This window comes from Manis pentadactyla, chromosome 12 (genome assembly GCF_030020395.1).
Source record: "Manis pentadactyla isolate mManPen7 chromosome 12, mManPen7.hap1, whole genome shotgun sequence".
NCBI lineage: Eukaryota > Metazoa > Chordata > Mammalia > Pholidota > Manidae > Manis > Manis pentadactyla.
The window spans coordinates 16743259-16760309 of NC_080030.1; the positions used below are offsets into that span (position 1 = coordinate 16743259).

At 40.6% G+C, this 17051-nt stretch overlaps 1 pseudogene; it reads left to right on the forward strand.

Moving 5' to 3' along the window:
* The first annotated feature begins 15822 nt into the window (after nucleotides 1-15822).
* LOC130679748 (olfactory receptor 7G2-like) lies at nucleotides 15823-16807 on the forward strand (annotated as a pseudogene).
* The last annotated feature ends 244 nt before the right edge of the window (nucleotides 16808-17051 follow it).

Here is a 17051-nt window from a genome sequence, read left to right on the forward strand (position 1 = left end):
ACAAACTTGTGCTACCTTGAACAATAGGTTTAAAATACAGTGGCAAAATGGTGCAAAATCAAACAAGACACAGATTTCAAACCTTTCAATTAAACTTCTAATAAACTCAAAATAGAAAAGTTTATTTTTTAAAATATAGCTAATAAATGGCATAGGAATATATTCAGGGATTTAGCTATATATAAATATAAGACATGTGATTGAATCCTGTGAATGTGCCAGTGCTTAGAGAAAACATCATCAAACACTGCTAATTTCATAGACTTCAACCTAGAACAACATAAAATAATGGCCAGTGTGGAATTTAGGAGAGTGGTAAACACTGGGTCAGAAAAGGTGTTGTGATATGGAAACTCTTCAGGTATGGGCATACTTTAATTCTTAACTTGGAAACTGGTGTATTTCTTTTCATCATATTGCTAGTCTTTAAGAACTAGAGATCCATTTTAAATATCACTTCATATATGATATTTTAACAAGTAATATTGAGGTAAGACCTTTCATCTTCCAAAATGAAAGATGCAAGAATGCCAATGATAAAAGACATATACAGTTTCATTCAGTGTACATAAAGCATTCAAAATACAGAACTGCAATTGCTTGTGGATATTAACTGTAAAAGTTTTAGGGTTACCAATAATAAAAGTTCTATTCTGGTGATTCACTCCGGAAGAATAGAATCAAGATTGTGAAACTATGTGACACGAGCACTTCATGTACACCTGTATTTTATTGCAATAAAAACACCTACAATGAGGATGGGGAAAAAATGATGGCAGTGTAGGAAGTCAAGGCAAAAACCTCCTCCCCAAATCAAATAGAACATGAAAATACAGCAAATACAAGTACACCTGAAATCAACCTGAAGACGGCAGAACTGACCACCTACATCTGGGGGAAAAGAGAGTAACCTGCAGAAAAGGGTAAAGTGACAAAGACATGATCTGGTGGAACCCAAGCCCTCCCGACACCCAGGACCACAAAGTTGAGTAAGAGGAGTGGAGCAGGGAGGGAGTAGAAGCCCAGGACCCTGAACACCTGTCCCTGGAGATTTGCCCTGGGAGCATGAGCCCACATTGCATGGTATCTTGGTCATTGGTGGGGCTGGACAATAGACATGGCAGAACACTTGGGGAGGCTGAGATCCCAGCTGCCTGTGAAGAAAAGGAACACCCTACGTGCTCCCAAGAAGGATAGAAGAGTGGGCAGTATGAAAGACGTCCCAGCAGTGTGAGGGGTGCCAGACGGGCATGGATTGCATAATATTCTCTGTGTGGAAGAAAGATCAGGTAGACAATACGTCCTCAGCCCACGGTCAGCCCAACAGGTTGGAAGCCCTCAGGAGCTTCAGTTGCTCCGTCTCCCTCGCTGATAACACAGCCCAGAGACTCCTCGTAGTGGTGCATGTCCGGCCAGCTCACAGGGAAATCACTCTTTACTCCCAGGAATGCAGGGGGAGAACCTCCACCCTGCACAACCTTCTTTTGGGCCAGCCAAGGAGCTTCATGCAAAAGCCAGCCTTGGGAGTTCCTTCTTCCCAGCAGGTGCTAGTCCTGTTCATCAGTGGTCCCTGCCATTGCAGCAGGCCTTGCAGAGGGCAGTTCTGTCCACCACAGCTCCAGCCCAGTAACATAGCGCATGCATGTGCAGCTCAGCCCCAAGAGCCCTTTCTTCCTTGCAGCCACCAGTCCTGAGCCCCTGTCATTGCAGCAAGCTGGAGGGAGGGTGGCTCCACCCAAGGCAGCTCCACAGAGTATTCTTCCCACTCCTGTGATCAGCTGATGGCCCACACAGCCCACCTGAAATCAGAATACTACTAGCAAGGCACACAGGTGCAACACCCACTGCACACCAAAAGCTGGGGCCCCCACACAGGAAACTGAGCTCCTGGGCACTTGAGAGTGCCTCCTACACAAATCTATTATCCCATAAGAAACACTAAAAAAGTGAAGAAACATGAATTTGGCCAAAACAATAATTCAAGAAAAAAAAACTAGAAAGAGGGATTATTGAAACTGAAATCACCAGTCTTCTCAATAAAGATTTCAAAAGTCATAAACATGTTCACATATTTACACAAAAGTATCCATTATTTCAGGAAGGACTTCAACAAAGAGATAGAAAACCTCAAAAGAGGCCACCCAGAGCTGATGAATACAGTATCTGAAATGAAACATACAACGGAGAGATTTAAATCTACATTAGATGAAGTAGAGGAAACAGTAAATGAAATAGAAGTTAGAGAACAGGAAAACAAAGAAGCTGAAGCACAGAGAGAAAAAAGGACCTCTAAGAATGAAAGAATAATAAGAGAGCTGTGTGGCCACACCTAATGAAACAACTTTCTAATTATAGGGGCACCAGAAGAAGGATATAAAGACAAAGGGATAGAAAGTATCTTTGAGGAAACAATTGCTGAAAACTTCCCCAATCTGGGGAAGGAAACAGACACTCAGGTCATGGAAGTTCAGAGATCTCCCAACAAAAGGAACCATAGGAAGACAATACCAAGACATATAATAATTAAAATAGCAAAGATTAAGGACAAGGAGAGAGTATTGTATGCAGCCAGAGATGGAGAAAAGATCACAAATAAAAGAAACTCCACAGGCTATCAGCAGACTTTTCAGCAAAACCTTACAGGAGAGAAATGTGGCATGACACATCTAACATAGTGAAAAAGAAGGGTCCCCAAACAAGAATGCTCTACCCAGAATGATTATCATTAAAATTTGAAGTGAGGATTAAACTATTCCCAGATAAGCAAAAGTTGAGGGACTTCACCACAACCAAACCATTGTATATGTAGAAATACAGGAGTTCTTAAAGGACCTGCTCTAGATGGAAATGTTCCTATGGCTAAAGAGTTGTCACCAGAGAAAATAAACCCACAGTAAAGGTAGAAGACCAATTAATTACTAAATAAATACAAAATTAAATCAACTACTTACAGAGTTAGTCAAGGGATACACAAAGAGTACAGTACATGACACTGGATATATAAAGAGTGGAGGTGGAAGAAGAAGAAGAAGAAAAGGTGGGGGGAAAAACCTTAAGAGTAATAAGTGATTTAAGATGGACAGTTAGATAGTAAGGAAACTGTCCTTGAACATTTGGTGACCACAAATTTAAAACCTACAGTGGAAATAAGTACATATCTATCAATAATCACCCTAAATTTAAATGGACTGAATGAATGCTTCAACAAAAAAACAAGGAGTGGAAGAATGGATAAAAAAAAACAAGACCCATCTGTATGCTGCCTACAAGACACTCACTTTAAACCCAAATACATACACAGACTAAAAGTGAAGGGATGGAAAAAGATATTTCAAACAAATAATAGGGAGAAAAAATTAGGAACAGCACTAAATACATTTCAAAACAAAGAAAGTAGCAAGAGAAAAAGAAGGACATTACTTAATGATAAAGGGGTCAGCCCAACAAGAGGATATAACCATTATAAATATCTATGCACCCAGTATAGGAGCACCTGCATATATGAAACAAATACAATTAAAGGGGGAAGTGAAATGTAACAGTTTCATTTTAGGAGACAACTACACACCAGTCACACCAATAGACAGATCAGCCAGAGAGAAAATAAAGAAGAAGACAGAGGCACTAACAATATATTAGAACAGATGGACCTAATGGACATCTACAGAACACTCCACCCAAAAGCAGCAGATAAATATTCTTCTAAAGTGGACATGGAATGTTTCCAGAATAGATCACATACTATGCTGTAAGAAGAGCCTCAATAAATTAAAAAAGATTGAAATTGTATCAATCAGCTTCTCAGATCATAAAGTATGGAATTAGAAATAGATTATGGAAAGAAAACGGAAAAGCTCATGAACACATTGAGGCTTAACTATCAATGGATCAATGGCCAAATAAAAACAGCTATCAAGATATATATGGAGGAAGAGGGGCAGAAGATTGCGGCGTGAGTAGAGCAGCGGAAATCTCCTCCCAAAACCACATATATCTATGAAAATATAACAAAGAAGACAACCCTTCCTAGAATAAAGACCAGAGGACACAGGACAATATCCAGACCACATCAGCACCTGAGAGAACCCAGCACCTCCCAAAGGGGGTAGGATACAAGCCCCTGCCTGGCGGGAGCCGAGCGTCCATCCCCCCAGCTCCCGGCGGGAGAAGAGCAGGCAGAGCAGGAGGGAGACGGAGCCCAGGACTGCCGAACACCCAGCCCCCGCCATCCGGGCCAGAGCGCAGACACAGTACGTGCCCAGGGGGCCCTGGATGCTAGGAAAACAGGGCAGCAAGAACAGTGAGCAGGCACCGGAGGCCGGGTGCCAGAACACATAAGAAAAGCGCGGGACCATTCTTTTTTTTTTTTTTTTTTTGCTCTTTTGTTCTGGCGAGCGCTTTTTGGAAGACTTAAAGGGATAGGGATCCCAATACTAGGGAAACAGGGCAGCAAGACCGGTGAGCAGATGCCTGAGGCTGGCACCGGAGAATAAAGAAACACGAGAGGTCACTTTTTTTTTTTAATTTAAATTTTTTTTTTTGTGGTCGTTGTTTTGTTTTGGCGGGTGCTTTTTGGAAGTCTTAAAGGGGCAGGGCGGGTCACTTAATCCAGAGGTAGGGAATCCGGTGATCTCTGGGCACCCTAACCCCTGGGCTGCAGGGAGCAGGGAGGCCCCTTACGGAGATAAATAGCCTCCAGGATGCTCCCCCTCCAACACGACTCCACCACTTTGGAGCAGCTGCCCAAGCCAGGCCACACCCACAGCAACAGCGGAGATAAACTCCATAGCAGCCGGGCAGGAAGCAGGAACCCTGTCTGCGTGCAGCTGCGCAGCACAAGCCACTAGAGGTCGCTGTTCTCCTAGGAGAGGAGGGCCACAAACCAACAAGAAGGGAAGTTCTTCCAGCCGTCACTCGTCCCAGCTCTGCAAACTATTCCTATCACCATGAAAAGACAAAGCTACAGGCAGACAAAGATCACAGAGACAACACCAGAGAAGGAGACAGACCTATCCAGACTTCCTGACAAAGAATTCAAAATAAGAATCATAAACATGCTGACAGAGATGCAGAGAAATACGCAAGAGAAATGGGATGAAGTCCGGAGGGAGATCACAGATGCCAGAAAGGAGATTACAGAAATGAAACAAACTCTGGATGGGTTTATAAGCAGAATGGATAGGATGCAAGAGGCCATGGATGGAATTGAAACCAGAGAACAGGAACGCATAGAAGCTGACATAGAGAGAGATAAAAGGATCTCCAGGAATGAAACAATGTTAAGAGAACTGTGTGACCAATCCAAAAGGAACAATATCCATATTATAGGGGTTCCAGAAGAAGAAGAGAGAGGAAAAGAGATGGAAAGTATCTTAGAAGAAATAATTGCAGAAAACTTCCCCAAACTGGGGAAGGAAATAATCGAACAGACCACGGAAATACACAGAACCCCCAACAGAAAGGATCCAAGGAGGACAACACCAAGACACATAATAATTAAAATGGCAAAGATCAAGGACAAAGAAAGAGATTTAAAGGCAGCTAGAGAGAAAAAGGTCACCTATAAAGGAAAACCCATCAGGCTAACATCAGACTTCTCGACAGAAACCCTACAGGCCAGAAGAGAATGGCATGATATATTTAATGCAATGAAACAGAAGGGCCTTGAACCAAGGATACTGTATCCAGCACGACTATCATTCAAATATGACGGTGGGATTAAACAATTCCCAGACAAACAAAAGCTGAGGGGATTTGCTTCCCACAAACCACCTCTACAGAACATCTTACAGGGACTGCTCTAGATGGGAGCACTCCTAGAAAGAGCACAGCACAAAACACCCAACATATGAAGAATCGAGGAGGAGGAACAAGAAGGGAGAGAAGAAAAGAATCTCCAGACAGTGTATATAACAGCTCAATAAGCGAGCTAAGTTAGGCAGTAAGATACTAAAGAGGCTAACCTTGAACCTTTGGTAACCACAAATTTAAAGCCTGCAATGGCAATAAGTACATATCTTTCAATAGTAACCCAAATGTTAATGGGCTGAATGCACCAATCAAAAGACATAGAGTAATAGAATGGATAAAAAAGCAAGATCCATCTATATGCTGCTTACAAGAAACTCACCTCAAACCCAAAGACATGTACAGACTAAAAGTCAAGGGATGGAAAAACATATTTCAAGCAAACAACAGTGAGAAGAAAGCAGGTGTTGCAGTACTAATATCAGAAAAAATAGACTTCAAAACAAAGAAAGTAACAAGAGATAAAGAAGGACACTACATAATGATAAAGGGCTCAGTCAAACAAGAGGATATAACCATTCTAAATATATATGCACCCAACACAGGAGCACCAGCATATGTGAAACAAATACTAACAGAACTAAAGGGGGAAATAGACTGCAATGCATTCAAACTAGGAGACTTCAACACACCACTCACCGCAAAGGATGGATCCACTGGGCAGAAAATAAGTAAGGACACGGAAGCACTGAACAACACAGTAGAGCAGATGGACCTAATAGACATCTATAGAACTCAACATCCAAAAGCAACAGGATATACATTCTTCTCAAGTGCTCATGGAACATTCACCAGAATAGACCACATACTAGGCCACAAAAAGAGCCTCAGAAAATTCCAAAAGATTGAAATCCTACCAACGAACTTTTCAGACCACAAAGGCATAAAACTAGAAATAAACTGTACAAAGTAAGCAAAGAGGCTCACAAACACATGGAGGCTTAACAACACGCTCCTAAATAATCAATGGATCAATGACAAAAATCAAAATGGAGATCCAGCAATATATGGAAACAAATGACAACAACAACACTGAGCCCCAACTTCTGTGGGACTCAGCAAAAGCAGTCTTAAGAGGAAAGTATATAGCAATCCAAGCATATTTTAAAAAGGAAGAACAATCCCAAATGAATGGTTTAATGTCACAATTATCGAAATTGGAAAAAGAAGAACAAATGAGGCCTAAGGTCAGCAGAAGGAGGGACATAATAAAGATCAGAGAAGAAATAAATAAAATTGAGAAGAATTAAACAATAGCAAAAATCAATGAAACCAAGAGCTGTTTCTTCGAGAAAATAAATAAATAGATAAGCCTCTAGCCAGACTTATTAAGAAGAAAAGAGAGTCAACACAAATCAACAGTATCAGAAACGAGAAAGGAAAAATCACGACAGAGCCCACAGAAATAGAAAGAATTATTAGAGAATACTACTGGGAAACCTAAGAGAAATGGACAACTTCCTAGAAAAATAAAACCTTCCACGATTGACCCAGAAAGAAACAGAAAATCTAAACAGACCAATTACCAGCAATGAAATTGAAGCGGTAATCAAAAGACTACCAAAGAACAAAACCCCCGGGCCAGATGGATTTACCTCGGAATTTTATCAGACATACAGGGAAGACATAATACCCATTCTCCTTAGAGTTTTCCAAAAAATAGAGGAGGAGGGGATACACCCAAACTCATTCTATGAAGCTAACATCACTCTAATACCAAAACCAGGCAAAGACACCACCAAAAAAGAAAACTACAGACAAATATCCCTGATGAACGTAGATGCAAAAATACTCAACAAAATATTAGCAAACCAAATTCAAAAATACATCAAAAGGATCATACACCATGACCAAGTGGGATTCATCCCAGGGATGCAAGGATGTCACAGCATTCGAAAGCCCATCAACATCATCCACCACATCAACAAAAAGAAAGACAAAAACCACATGATCATCTCCATAGATGCTGAAAAAGCATTTGACAAAGTTCAACATCCATTCATGTTAAAAACTCTCACCAAAATGGGAATAGAGGGCAAGTACCTCAGCATAATAAAGGCCATCTATGATAAACCCACAGCCAACATTATAATGAACAGCGAGAAGCTGAAAGCATTTCCTCTGAGATCGGGAACTAGACAAGGATGCCCACTCTCTCCACTGTTATTTAACATAGTACTGGAGGTCCTAGCCACGGCAATCAGACAAAACAAAGAAATACAAGGAATCCAGATTGGTAAAGAAGAAATTAAACAGTCACTATTTGCAGATGACATGATACTGTAAATAAAAAACCCTAGAGACTCCACCCCAGAACTGCTAGAACTAATATCAGAATACAGCAAAGTTGCAGGATACAAAATCAACACACAGAAATCTGTGGCTTTCCTATACACTAACAATGAACCAACAGAAACAGAAGTCATGAAAACAACTCCATTCACAATTGCATTAAAAAAAATAAAATACCAAGGAATAAACCTAACCAAGGAAGTGAAAGAATATACTCTGAAAACTACAAGTCACTCTTAAGAGAAATTAAAGGGGACACTAACAGATGGAAACTCATCCCATGCTCGTGGCTAGGAAGAATTAATATCGTCAAAATGGCCAACCTACCCAAAGGAATATACAGATTTGATGCAATCCCTATGAAACTACCAGCAACATTCTTCAATGAACTGGAACAAATAATTCAAAAATTCATATGGAAACACCAAAGACCCCGAATAGCCAAAGCAATCCTGAGAAAGAAGAATAAAGAAGGGGGGATCTCACTCCCCAACTTCAAGCTCTACTATAAAGCCATAGTAATCAAGACAATTTGGTACTGGCACAAGAGCAGAGCCACAGACCAATGGAACAGAATAGACAATCCAGACATTAACCCAGACATATATGGTCAATTAATATTTGATAAAGGAGCCATGGACATACAATGGCGAAATGACAGTCACTTCAACAGATGGCGGTGGCAAAACTGGACAGCTACATGTAGGACAATGAAACTGGACCATTGTCTAACCCCTTATACAAAAGTAAACTCGAAATGGATCAAAGACTGAATGTAAGTCATGAAACCATTAAACTCTTGGAAGAAAACATAGGCAAAAACCTCTTAGACATAAACATGAGTGACCTCTTCTTGAACATATCTCCCCAGGCAAGGAAAACAACAGCAAAAATGAATAAGTGGGACTATATTAAGCTGAAAAGCTTCTGTACAGCAAAAGACACCATCAATAGAAGAAAAAGGAACCCTACAGTATGGGAGAATATATTTGAAAATGACACATCCGATAAAGGCTTGACATCCAGAATATATAAAGAGCTCACACGCCTCAACAAACAAAAAACAAATAACCCAATTAAAAAATGGGCAGAGGAACTGAACAGTTCTCCAAAAAAGAAATACAGATGGCCAACAGACACATGAAAAGATGCTCCACATCGCTAATTATCAGAGAAATGCAAATTAAAACTACAATGAGGTATCACCTCACACCAGTAAGGATGGCTGCCATCCAAAAGACAGAGAACAACAAATGTTGGCGAGGCTGTGGAGAAAGGGGAACCCTCCTACACTGCTGGTGGGAATGTAAGTTAGTTCAACCATTGTGGAAAGCAGTATGGAGGTACATCAAAATGCTCAAAACAGACCTACCATTTGACCCAGGAATTGCACTCCTAGGAATTTACCCTAAGAATGCAGCAATCAAGTATGAGAAAGATCAGTGCACCACTATGTTTATCGCAGCACTATTTACAATAGCCAAGAATTGGAAGCAACTTAAATGTCCATCGATAGATGAAAGCATAAAGAAGATGTGGTACATATACACAATGGAATACTACTCAGCCATAAGAAAAGGGCAAATCCAACCATTTGCAGCAACATGGATGGAGCTGGAGGGTATTATGCTCAGTGAAACAAGCCAAGCGGAGAAAGAGAAATACCAAATGATTTCACTTATCTGTGGAATATAAGAACAAAGGAAAAACTGAAGGAACAAAACAGCAGCAGAATCACAGAACTCAAGAATGGACTAACAGGTACCAAAGGGAAAGGGACTGGGGAGGATGGGTGGGTAGGGAGGGATAAGGGGGGGAGGAGTAGGGGGGTATTAAGATTAGCATGCATGGGGGGGCAGGAGAAAAGGGAGGGCTGTACAACACAGAGAACTCAAGTAGTGATTCTACAACATTTTGCTATGCTGATGGACAGTGACTGTAAAGGGGTTTATAAGGGGGACCTGGTATAGGGGAGAGCCTAGTAAACATAATATTTGTCATGTAAGTGTAGATTAGTGATAACAAAAAAAAAAAAAGGGCAGTCCCTGTGTGGTAACCTCAAATGAGTTCTACACAAGAGTATAAAGGGCATATAAAAGTGTAGGCAAAGGGTCTTTTTGTGTTTATACAGAGGATCAAAGCCTAATTGGGCTACCCCAAAAATGAACTAAGATACGATATGAAAAAGAACTTCCAACATCAGCACTCTCTGGAAGACTCATGCCAGAAGATGATCATCAAAAAACCCCAACAAAGATCCACGCACTGCTACAGCTGTAGATGCACTCATCCCACCAGTTCCTGTACTTGCCATGAGAATGAAGAAGAAGATATCTAAGCTGGCCTGTGCACACAGTAAAACAACAAATTTGACTGGATCTATACTGTTGGAACTCAATCAAGAATTAAGAGAAGTGCAAATTGTAGCGCTCCAAAATCTTACAACTACAGACTATTTACTGTTAAAAGAACATAAGGGATGTGAACATTCCCCAGGAATGGGTTGTTTTAATTTGTCTGATTTCTCTCAGACTGTTCAAGTTCAGTTGGACAATATCCACCATATCATAGATAAGTTTTCACAAATGCCTAAGGTGCCTAACTGGTTTTCCTGGTTTCACTGGAGATGGCTGGTAATTACAGGTGTGCTTTGGTTATGTAACTATACTCCTATTATGTTAATGTGTGTGCACAGTTTAAGTAGTAGCTTAAAACCTATACATGCTGAAGTTACTCTACAAGAAGATATGTCAAAGAAATAATCAATCTTCCCATGTTTTCTTCCGCCTGCTACTTCTATAGCTTTTCTTCTTCCTTCCTAAATACAACCCTTAAATAGAATTCGTGCCTCATATCAAATTTACCGAGTATCATAATTCTTCCAAGTGGTAAAGATACCTCAAGACAAATGCTGGGCATAGAAGCTACAGGGCATAAATATGCAAAGAAATGAAAAGCTAACCATTTCAAACAATAAGGCTTCTCTCTCACTTACCAACTTTACATTTCCCTGTATGGCCCCGTAAGATGACTGGTTAGCCAGAGACGGGTAAGATTCCTCAAGGGAGGAACAACCTAAGACAGGCACAGTCGCAGGGGGGTCATCAGGTGAGAAATTGGGGATCAACAGAGGTGAGGCTTAGAACCTCACCCCCCCTGTTCTGAGAGAAATCTTCTGCATATGTGGATGTTTTATTGCCCTTGTCTAGCTTGGATTAACACATGGTCTACAGGCACACACTTGATCATCTACATTTGCTCTCTTACAACACTAAACTATGTTTTCTACCTTTATCTTGAATCTACCTACCACTTCAGCATTTTATTAAAAATAATAATAATAAAGAGAGAAATGTGGTATCCACATATAAATCAAGTATAAAAATCAAATGAGTGTTCATATTTGAACTGACTGTTTATAGTTCATAATGCATGAGCAAAACCAAAGGTTTCTGTGATGGCTGCCCTTGTACTGTTCACCATGTAAGAACTTATTCACTATGTAAGAATTTGTTCTCCATGTAAGAACTTGTTTGTTATGCCTCAGAAGATTGGAGACTGATGAAAATTAGGCTTGGGGTGGATTAAAGATTGTGCATTGAGCATTGACTCCCCTATATAGAACTTTATTGTTGTTAACAACCATTTGATCAATAAATATGAGAGGTGCCCTCACAAAAAAAAAAAAAGTATACACTTACAATGATAAAATAATAAGTAACCGGGATGTAATGAATATAGTCAAGATATTGTAACAGCTTGGTATGGTGATAGCTGGTACCTAGAATTGTCATGTATATAAATGTTGAATCACTATGTTGTACACCTGAAACTAATGTAATGTAATACCGTGTGTCAACTACCCTTCAACAAAAAAATAATTATCTAGAAAAAAAAAAGATATATATGGAAACAAATGACAGCAACTCAACAGCCTGAAACCTGTGGGATACAGTGAAGGCAGTTGTAAGAGGACGGTACATGCAATAAAGTCTTACCACAGGAAACAAAAAAATCCAAAATTAACAGGCTAAGCCCACAATTAGTGACACTAGAAAAAGAAGAACAAATTAGTGAAAAACAAAAGGTTCTTGACCTCTAATATAATGAAATAACAGAGCTTTCTGTCTTTACAAGGACTTCAGATATGTAGAATGTCAAGGAACTGGGCAGCAGGAATGCATTCAGTCCTCCACGTGTGTGTTGTTCCTGGATTGGTTCTGCTCAGGGTTACCAGGTGGTGGCACTAGATGAAGAAGTCACCCCCAGACACTCACACCCCAGACACTATGCCAGAGACAGAAAACCTGCTGACTTTCTCTGGGTCAGGTTAGTAGAGAATTTCCCATGGAGTCAACTAGAAGATATTCTCTGCAGTGGATTGTATGGTAGCCCTCATCACATTCTACTTGTCCATGTCCTATGCCCAGTAACTTATTAATATTATGTGATAAAAGAGTGAATGTTATTTACCTGAAATTGGAGTGTTTTAGGGGATGAGCTTCTCCCATACTATCTACGTTGTGCCCTAAATATAATCACTTGTATCCTTATAAGTTAGACAGAGGTCGAAATGAGCCAGAGAAAAGGAAGATGTAATGTAACCAGGATGACACAAACTGGATTAATAGACAATATTTTATTTCCAGTATTGATCATTTCCTTCCTGATTTACCGTGTTAGAACTGACACATAAAATTGTGTTGTGCAGTGTGTTGATTTGATACATTTATGTATTTCAAAATGATTACAAACATAGCATTTGCTAAAACCTCTAAGTTGTCACATCACTGACATTTCTTCTTAAGGTGAGAATATTTCAGTTCTACTCCTTAGGCAATATTCAATAGCCAAAAATGTCAAAAATACAGCACGAATAGTTATAACCACCATGCTGCACATGAGATCCTCAGAAGCTAATCCTTTATGTAGAAGTTTGTGCTCTTGTATGAGCATCTCTATTCCTCCAGCTCCTTGGTAGCCACCATTCTACTGTTTCTATGAGTTTGATTGTCTATTTGTTTATTTACTTAGTATTTATTGAAGTATAGCTGATAAACAGTATTATACTGGTTTCAGGTGTACAACACGGGGATTCACAGTGAGATGAGTTTCACTCTTGTTTTTTCCCATGTGTTGATGTTACTTTTGGTGTCATATTCAACAATCCTTGCCAAAAACAGTCTTAAAGAAATTTCCCTGCACTTACTTCTGATAATTCTATGGTTTCAGGTCCCATGTTAGAGTCTTAAACCCACCTTAACGTAATATTTCTGGGGGTTGTAAGATAATGATCCAATCTCATTTCATTGAATATGGTTACCAGTTTTCCATAAATCATTTATTGAAGAGATGGTCTTTTTCCCACTGAGCAATCTCAGGGCCCTTGTCAAATATTGGTTGACCATGTATGTGCTGGTTTATCTGTGGGCTCTTTCCTCTGTTGCACCCATCTGTGTGTCTGTTTCTATGCCAGGACCATTCTTCTTTGGTTACTTTAGCTTTGTAATATAGTTTGGGATTAGAAAACATGATGCCTATAGCTTTGTTTCTCTTAAGATGGCTTTGGCTGTTCAGGCTCTTTTACCTCTGTCATCAGTTGTAAGTGTTCAAGTCAGTGTCCTTAACCATGTTGCCTACCCGCCTTCCCCAGCCATCCATAGAATTCTTCATCTCTCAAACTGAAATCAGTACCTATTGACAGTCCCCCCTGGTCCTCTTGACACCAGACCTTGGCCGTCTCATTCTCATTTCTGTGACTGAATTTCACTAATCTTGGAACCTCATTCAAGTAGAATCAGACACTGTGTACCCCTTTGTGACTTAGTTTACTGAGTATAATGTCTTTAAATTCATCCATGCTGCAGTGTGTGTCAGAATTTCCTTCCTTTTAGTTTCAATAAAGTCCCATTGTGTGTGCACCATATTTTGTTTATCCATTCATCAGTTGAAAAGGCAGCAGCGCTGCTTCTACCGTGTAGCCATTGTGAATAATACCGCCATGAGCATGGGTCTTCCACATGCCTGTTCAAATCCTTGCATTCATTTTTAGGAGTACACATCTAGAATTGGAATTACTAGATCATATACAATTCTTCATTTAATTTTTTGAGGAAATGCCATATTGTTTTCAACACAAGATCATCTAAAATGTTTACATGGAAATATAAATTGAACAGTGAATGAATACAGTAAACTCATTAATGATGAAATGTTTGCAATGAACAATAAAATGGAGTAACATGTTCACCTAGAATTTAAGGTAGAAATCTCATTCACTCCACTCACAGTATGGATCACACAGCAGACAAGTGCTTTGCCCATGACACTGTAATTTCTCATAACTCTATTAAAGATGAAGTGTCATAATTTCAACCCATGATCCCATGAAGTGAAAATGTACCCTGAACCTATTGAGATGAAATAGGAAAGGTGTTCAAAATCTCAAATTTGTCTGCATTGATGACAGTCAGAAATGTTTAAAAATTGTAGATCAGAACCTGCAGTATGAAATAGAATGAATTTTAAGACCCAGGGAACATTCAGGGGATCTTGAATGAAAAATCTGAGTTCATTTTACCATTATTTAGGTATACTTAAAAATGTATTTTTTTACACAAAATATGTTTTCACACTTAAATTTAGAATCAATTTCCTGATATCACTAACTGGATTAGATGTCATAGCTTCTACTGAAAACATGCAGACTGGGTCCAAAGAGAGAAGGCTGATGTTCCCACATGGGCAAGCTGTGTGCAATGGGAAGAGAGAAATAGATGGTAAACACCTGGCCTCACAGCCTAGGGAGGCAGCCATCCCAATTGCCTTCCTTCTACAGTCCTGGTCTTTAAGGGTTTGCACTGTCCTGGGACCCGAATAATAATAAAGTTTGTCCAATGAGGAGCTTTGAATATTGAGCCCCCAGGGATGCAGAGACTGCAAATATTGTCTCTGTGACCACCTCACTCAACAGTGCTGCAGAGCCAGGAAGCAAAAGCTGAGACACATCCCCTGCCACCGTCTTCTTTCCCAGAAACCAGGGATTCCACTGGGTCTCTCTGCCCTTCTCAGAGGCAGACCTTCTGTTTCCATGATGCAGTTTCCAGGAAACATATCAAGCATCCTACCGTAATGATGCCAGCAGGTAACATAATGTCCACTAGACAGTGCTGGACATGAGGTCAGCATTTTGGAGACATGCATCTCCACAAGCTGCTTGGAGTGCCCTTGTCTAAGGTGATCATTTCACCTGGAACTAAATACATCGACCCACAGAAGAGCTTTGGTGTCATGTTGCGAAGATGATCCTGAAGATAAGACAAATTTTGCAATTTCATTCGCATGTTTCTGATTGCCTGGAGGTGTGGAATATTCTGAGTTAATAAACTCATGTGGTCTTTATTGTGCTCCCAGAACTTGCCAGTGTGTCAGAAAGTCATTCTCAGTTAAATTTGGACTGATTAAGTGACAAGACGGTATAGAAGGAGGGAGGAAAGTAGGATAGAGGGAGATAAAAATAGAGGTAAAGATTTTTGTATTACCTGGGGTTCTTGGGATGCATGAGCGTGTTTCTAGGGTAACAGTCCTCAGTCGTTGCCTGCAGGGATTGTAATAACATGTTGCTGGGCACCTGCCCTGGTACATACCATAGTAAGATGGAGCAGGACCCGAGGATTGGCATTTCTAACAAGTACCCAGGTGCTGTGGCTGGTCCATGGACACATGTTTTATTTTCTTGCACCCAATATTTTCCATAGGTCCATTAACTACATTTACCCCAGAAATCACACAGATGTTTCAGAATTCCTCCTCCTGGGATTGACTGAGGATCCGGAACTGCAGCCCCTCCTCTTTGGGCTGTTCCTGTCCGTGTACCTGGTCACCATCCTGGGGAACCTGCTCATAATCCTGGCCATCAGCTGTGACCCCCACATCCACACTCCCATGTACTTCTTCCTCTCTAACTTATCCCTGGCTGACATCTCTTTAAGCACAATCACGATCCCCAAGATGCTGGTGAACATCCAGGCACAGAATCAGCACATTAGTTACACTGGCTGCCTCACCCAGATCTGCTTGGATCTCCTTTTCATTAGTTTTGAAAACTGTCTCCTTGCAGCAATGGCCTATGACCGCTATGTTGCCATATGTCACCCCCTGATGTACATTGTCATCATGACCCCCCCGACTCTGTGTTCTGCTCATTCTACTCTATCTGCTCATTGGCATGGGGAATGCCCTGCTCCACAGTCTGATGGTGCTGCCTCTCTCCTTCTGCACAAACAGGAAAATCCACCACTTCTTCTGTGAACTTGCTCAGGTCATCAAGGTGGTCTGCTCTGACACCTTCATCAATAACTTCCTGATATTTGTTGTGTTTAGCCTCTTTGGGGGTCTTCTTCTCTCTGGCATCACTTCCTCTTATGCTAAAATTGTCTCCTCTGTTTTGCGAGTGCCATCAGCAGGGGGAAAGTATAAAGCCTTTTCCACCTGCGGGTCTCACCTCTCTGTTGTCTCCTTGTTCTATGGGACAGGATTAGGGTTGTACATCAGTTCTGCAGTTGCTGACTCTTCCAGGAAGGCTGCAGTGGCTTCAGTGATGTATGCTGTGGTCCCACAAATGTTGAACCCCTTCATCTACAGCCTGAGGAACAGGGACATGAAGGGGGCCTTGAGGAAACTTATCAGGATGATACCTCTCCCTTAATGATTTTGTCATCCTATTTGCATCAGGTCTAGAATGAGTCCAAGAGAAAGGCCTTCTAGTGTTTCAGAGTGCCTAGCTTTTCAATGACTAAGGTTCTGTAAAGTGACTAGAAAACATGATGGCGAGGGGCCTGTCTACTCAGGCTTGAAATCTGATTTTGATCTTTGTCTCTAATTCTGGAATCATTGACAAATAATTTCAGCCACCTAAACTCAGTTTTCTAAGCCATGTTCCATAAAGAGAT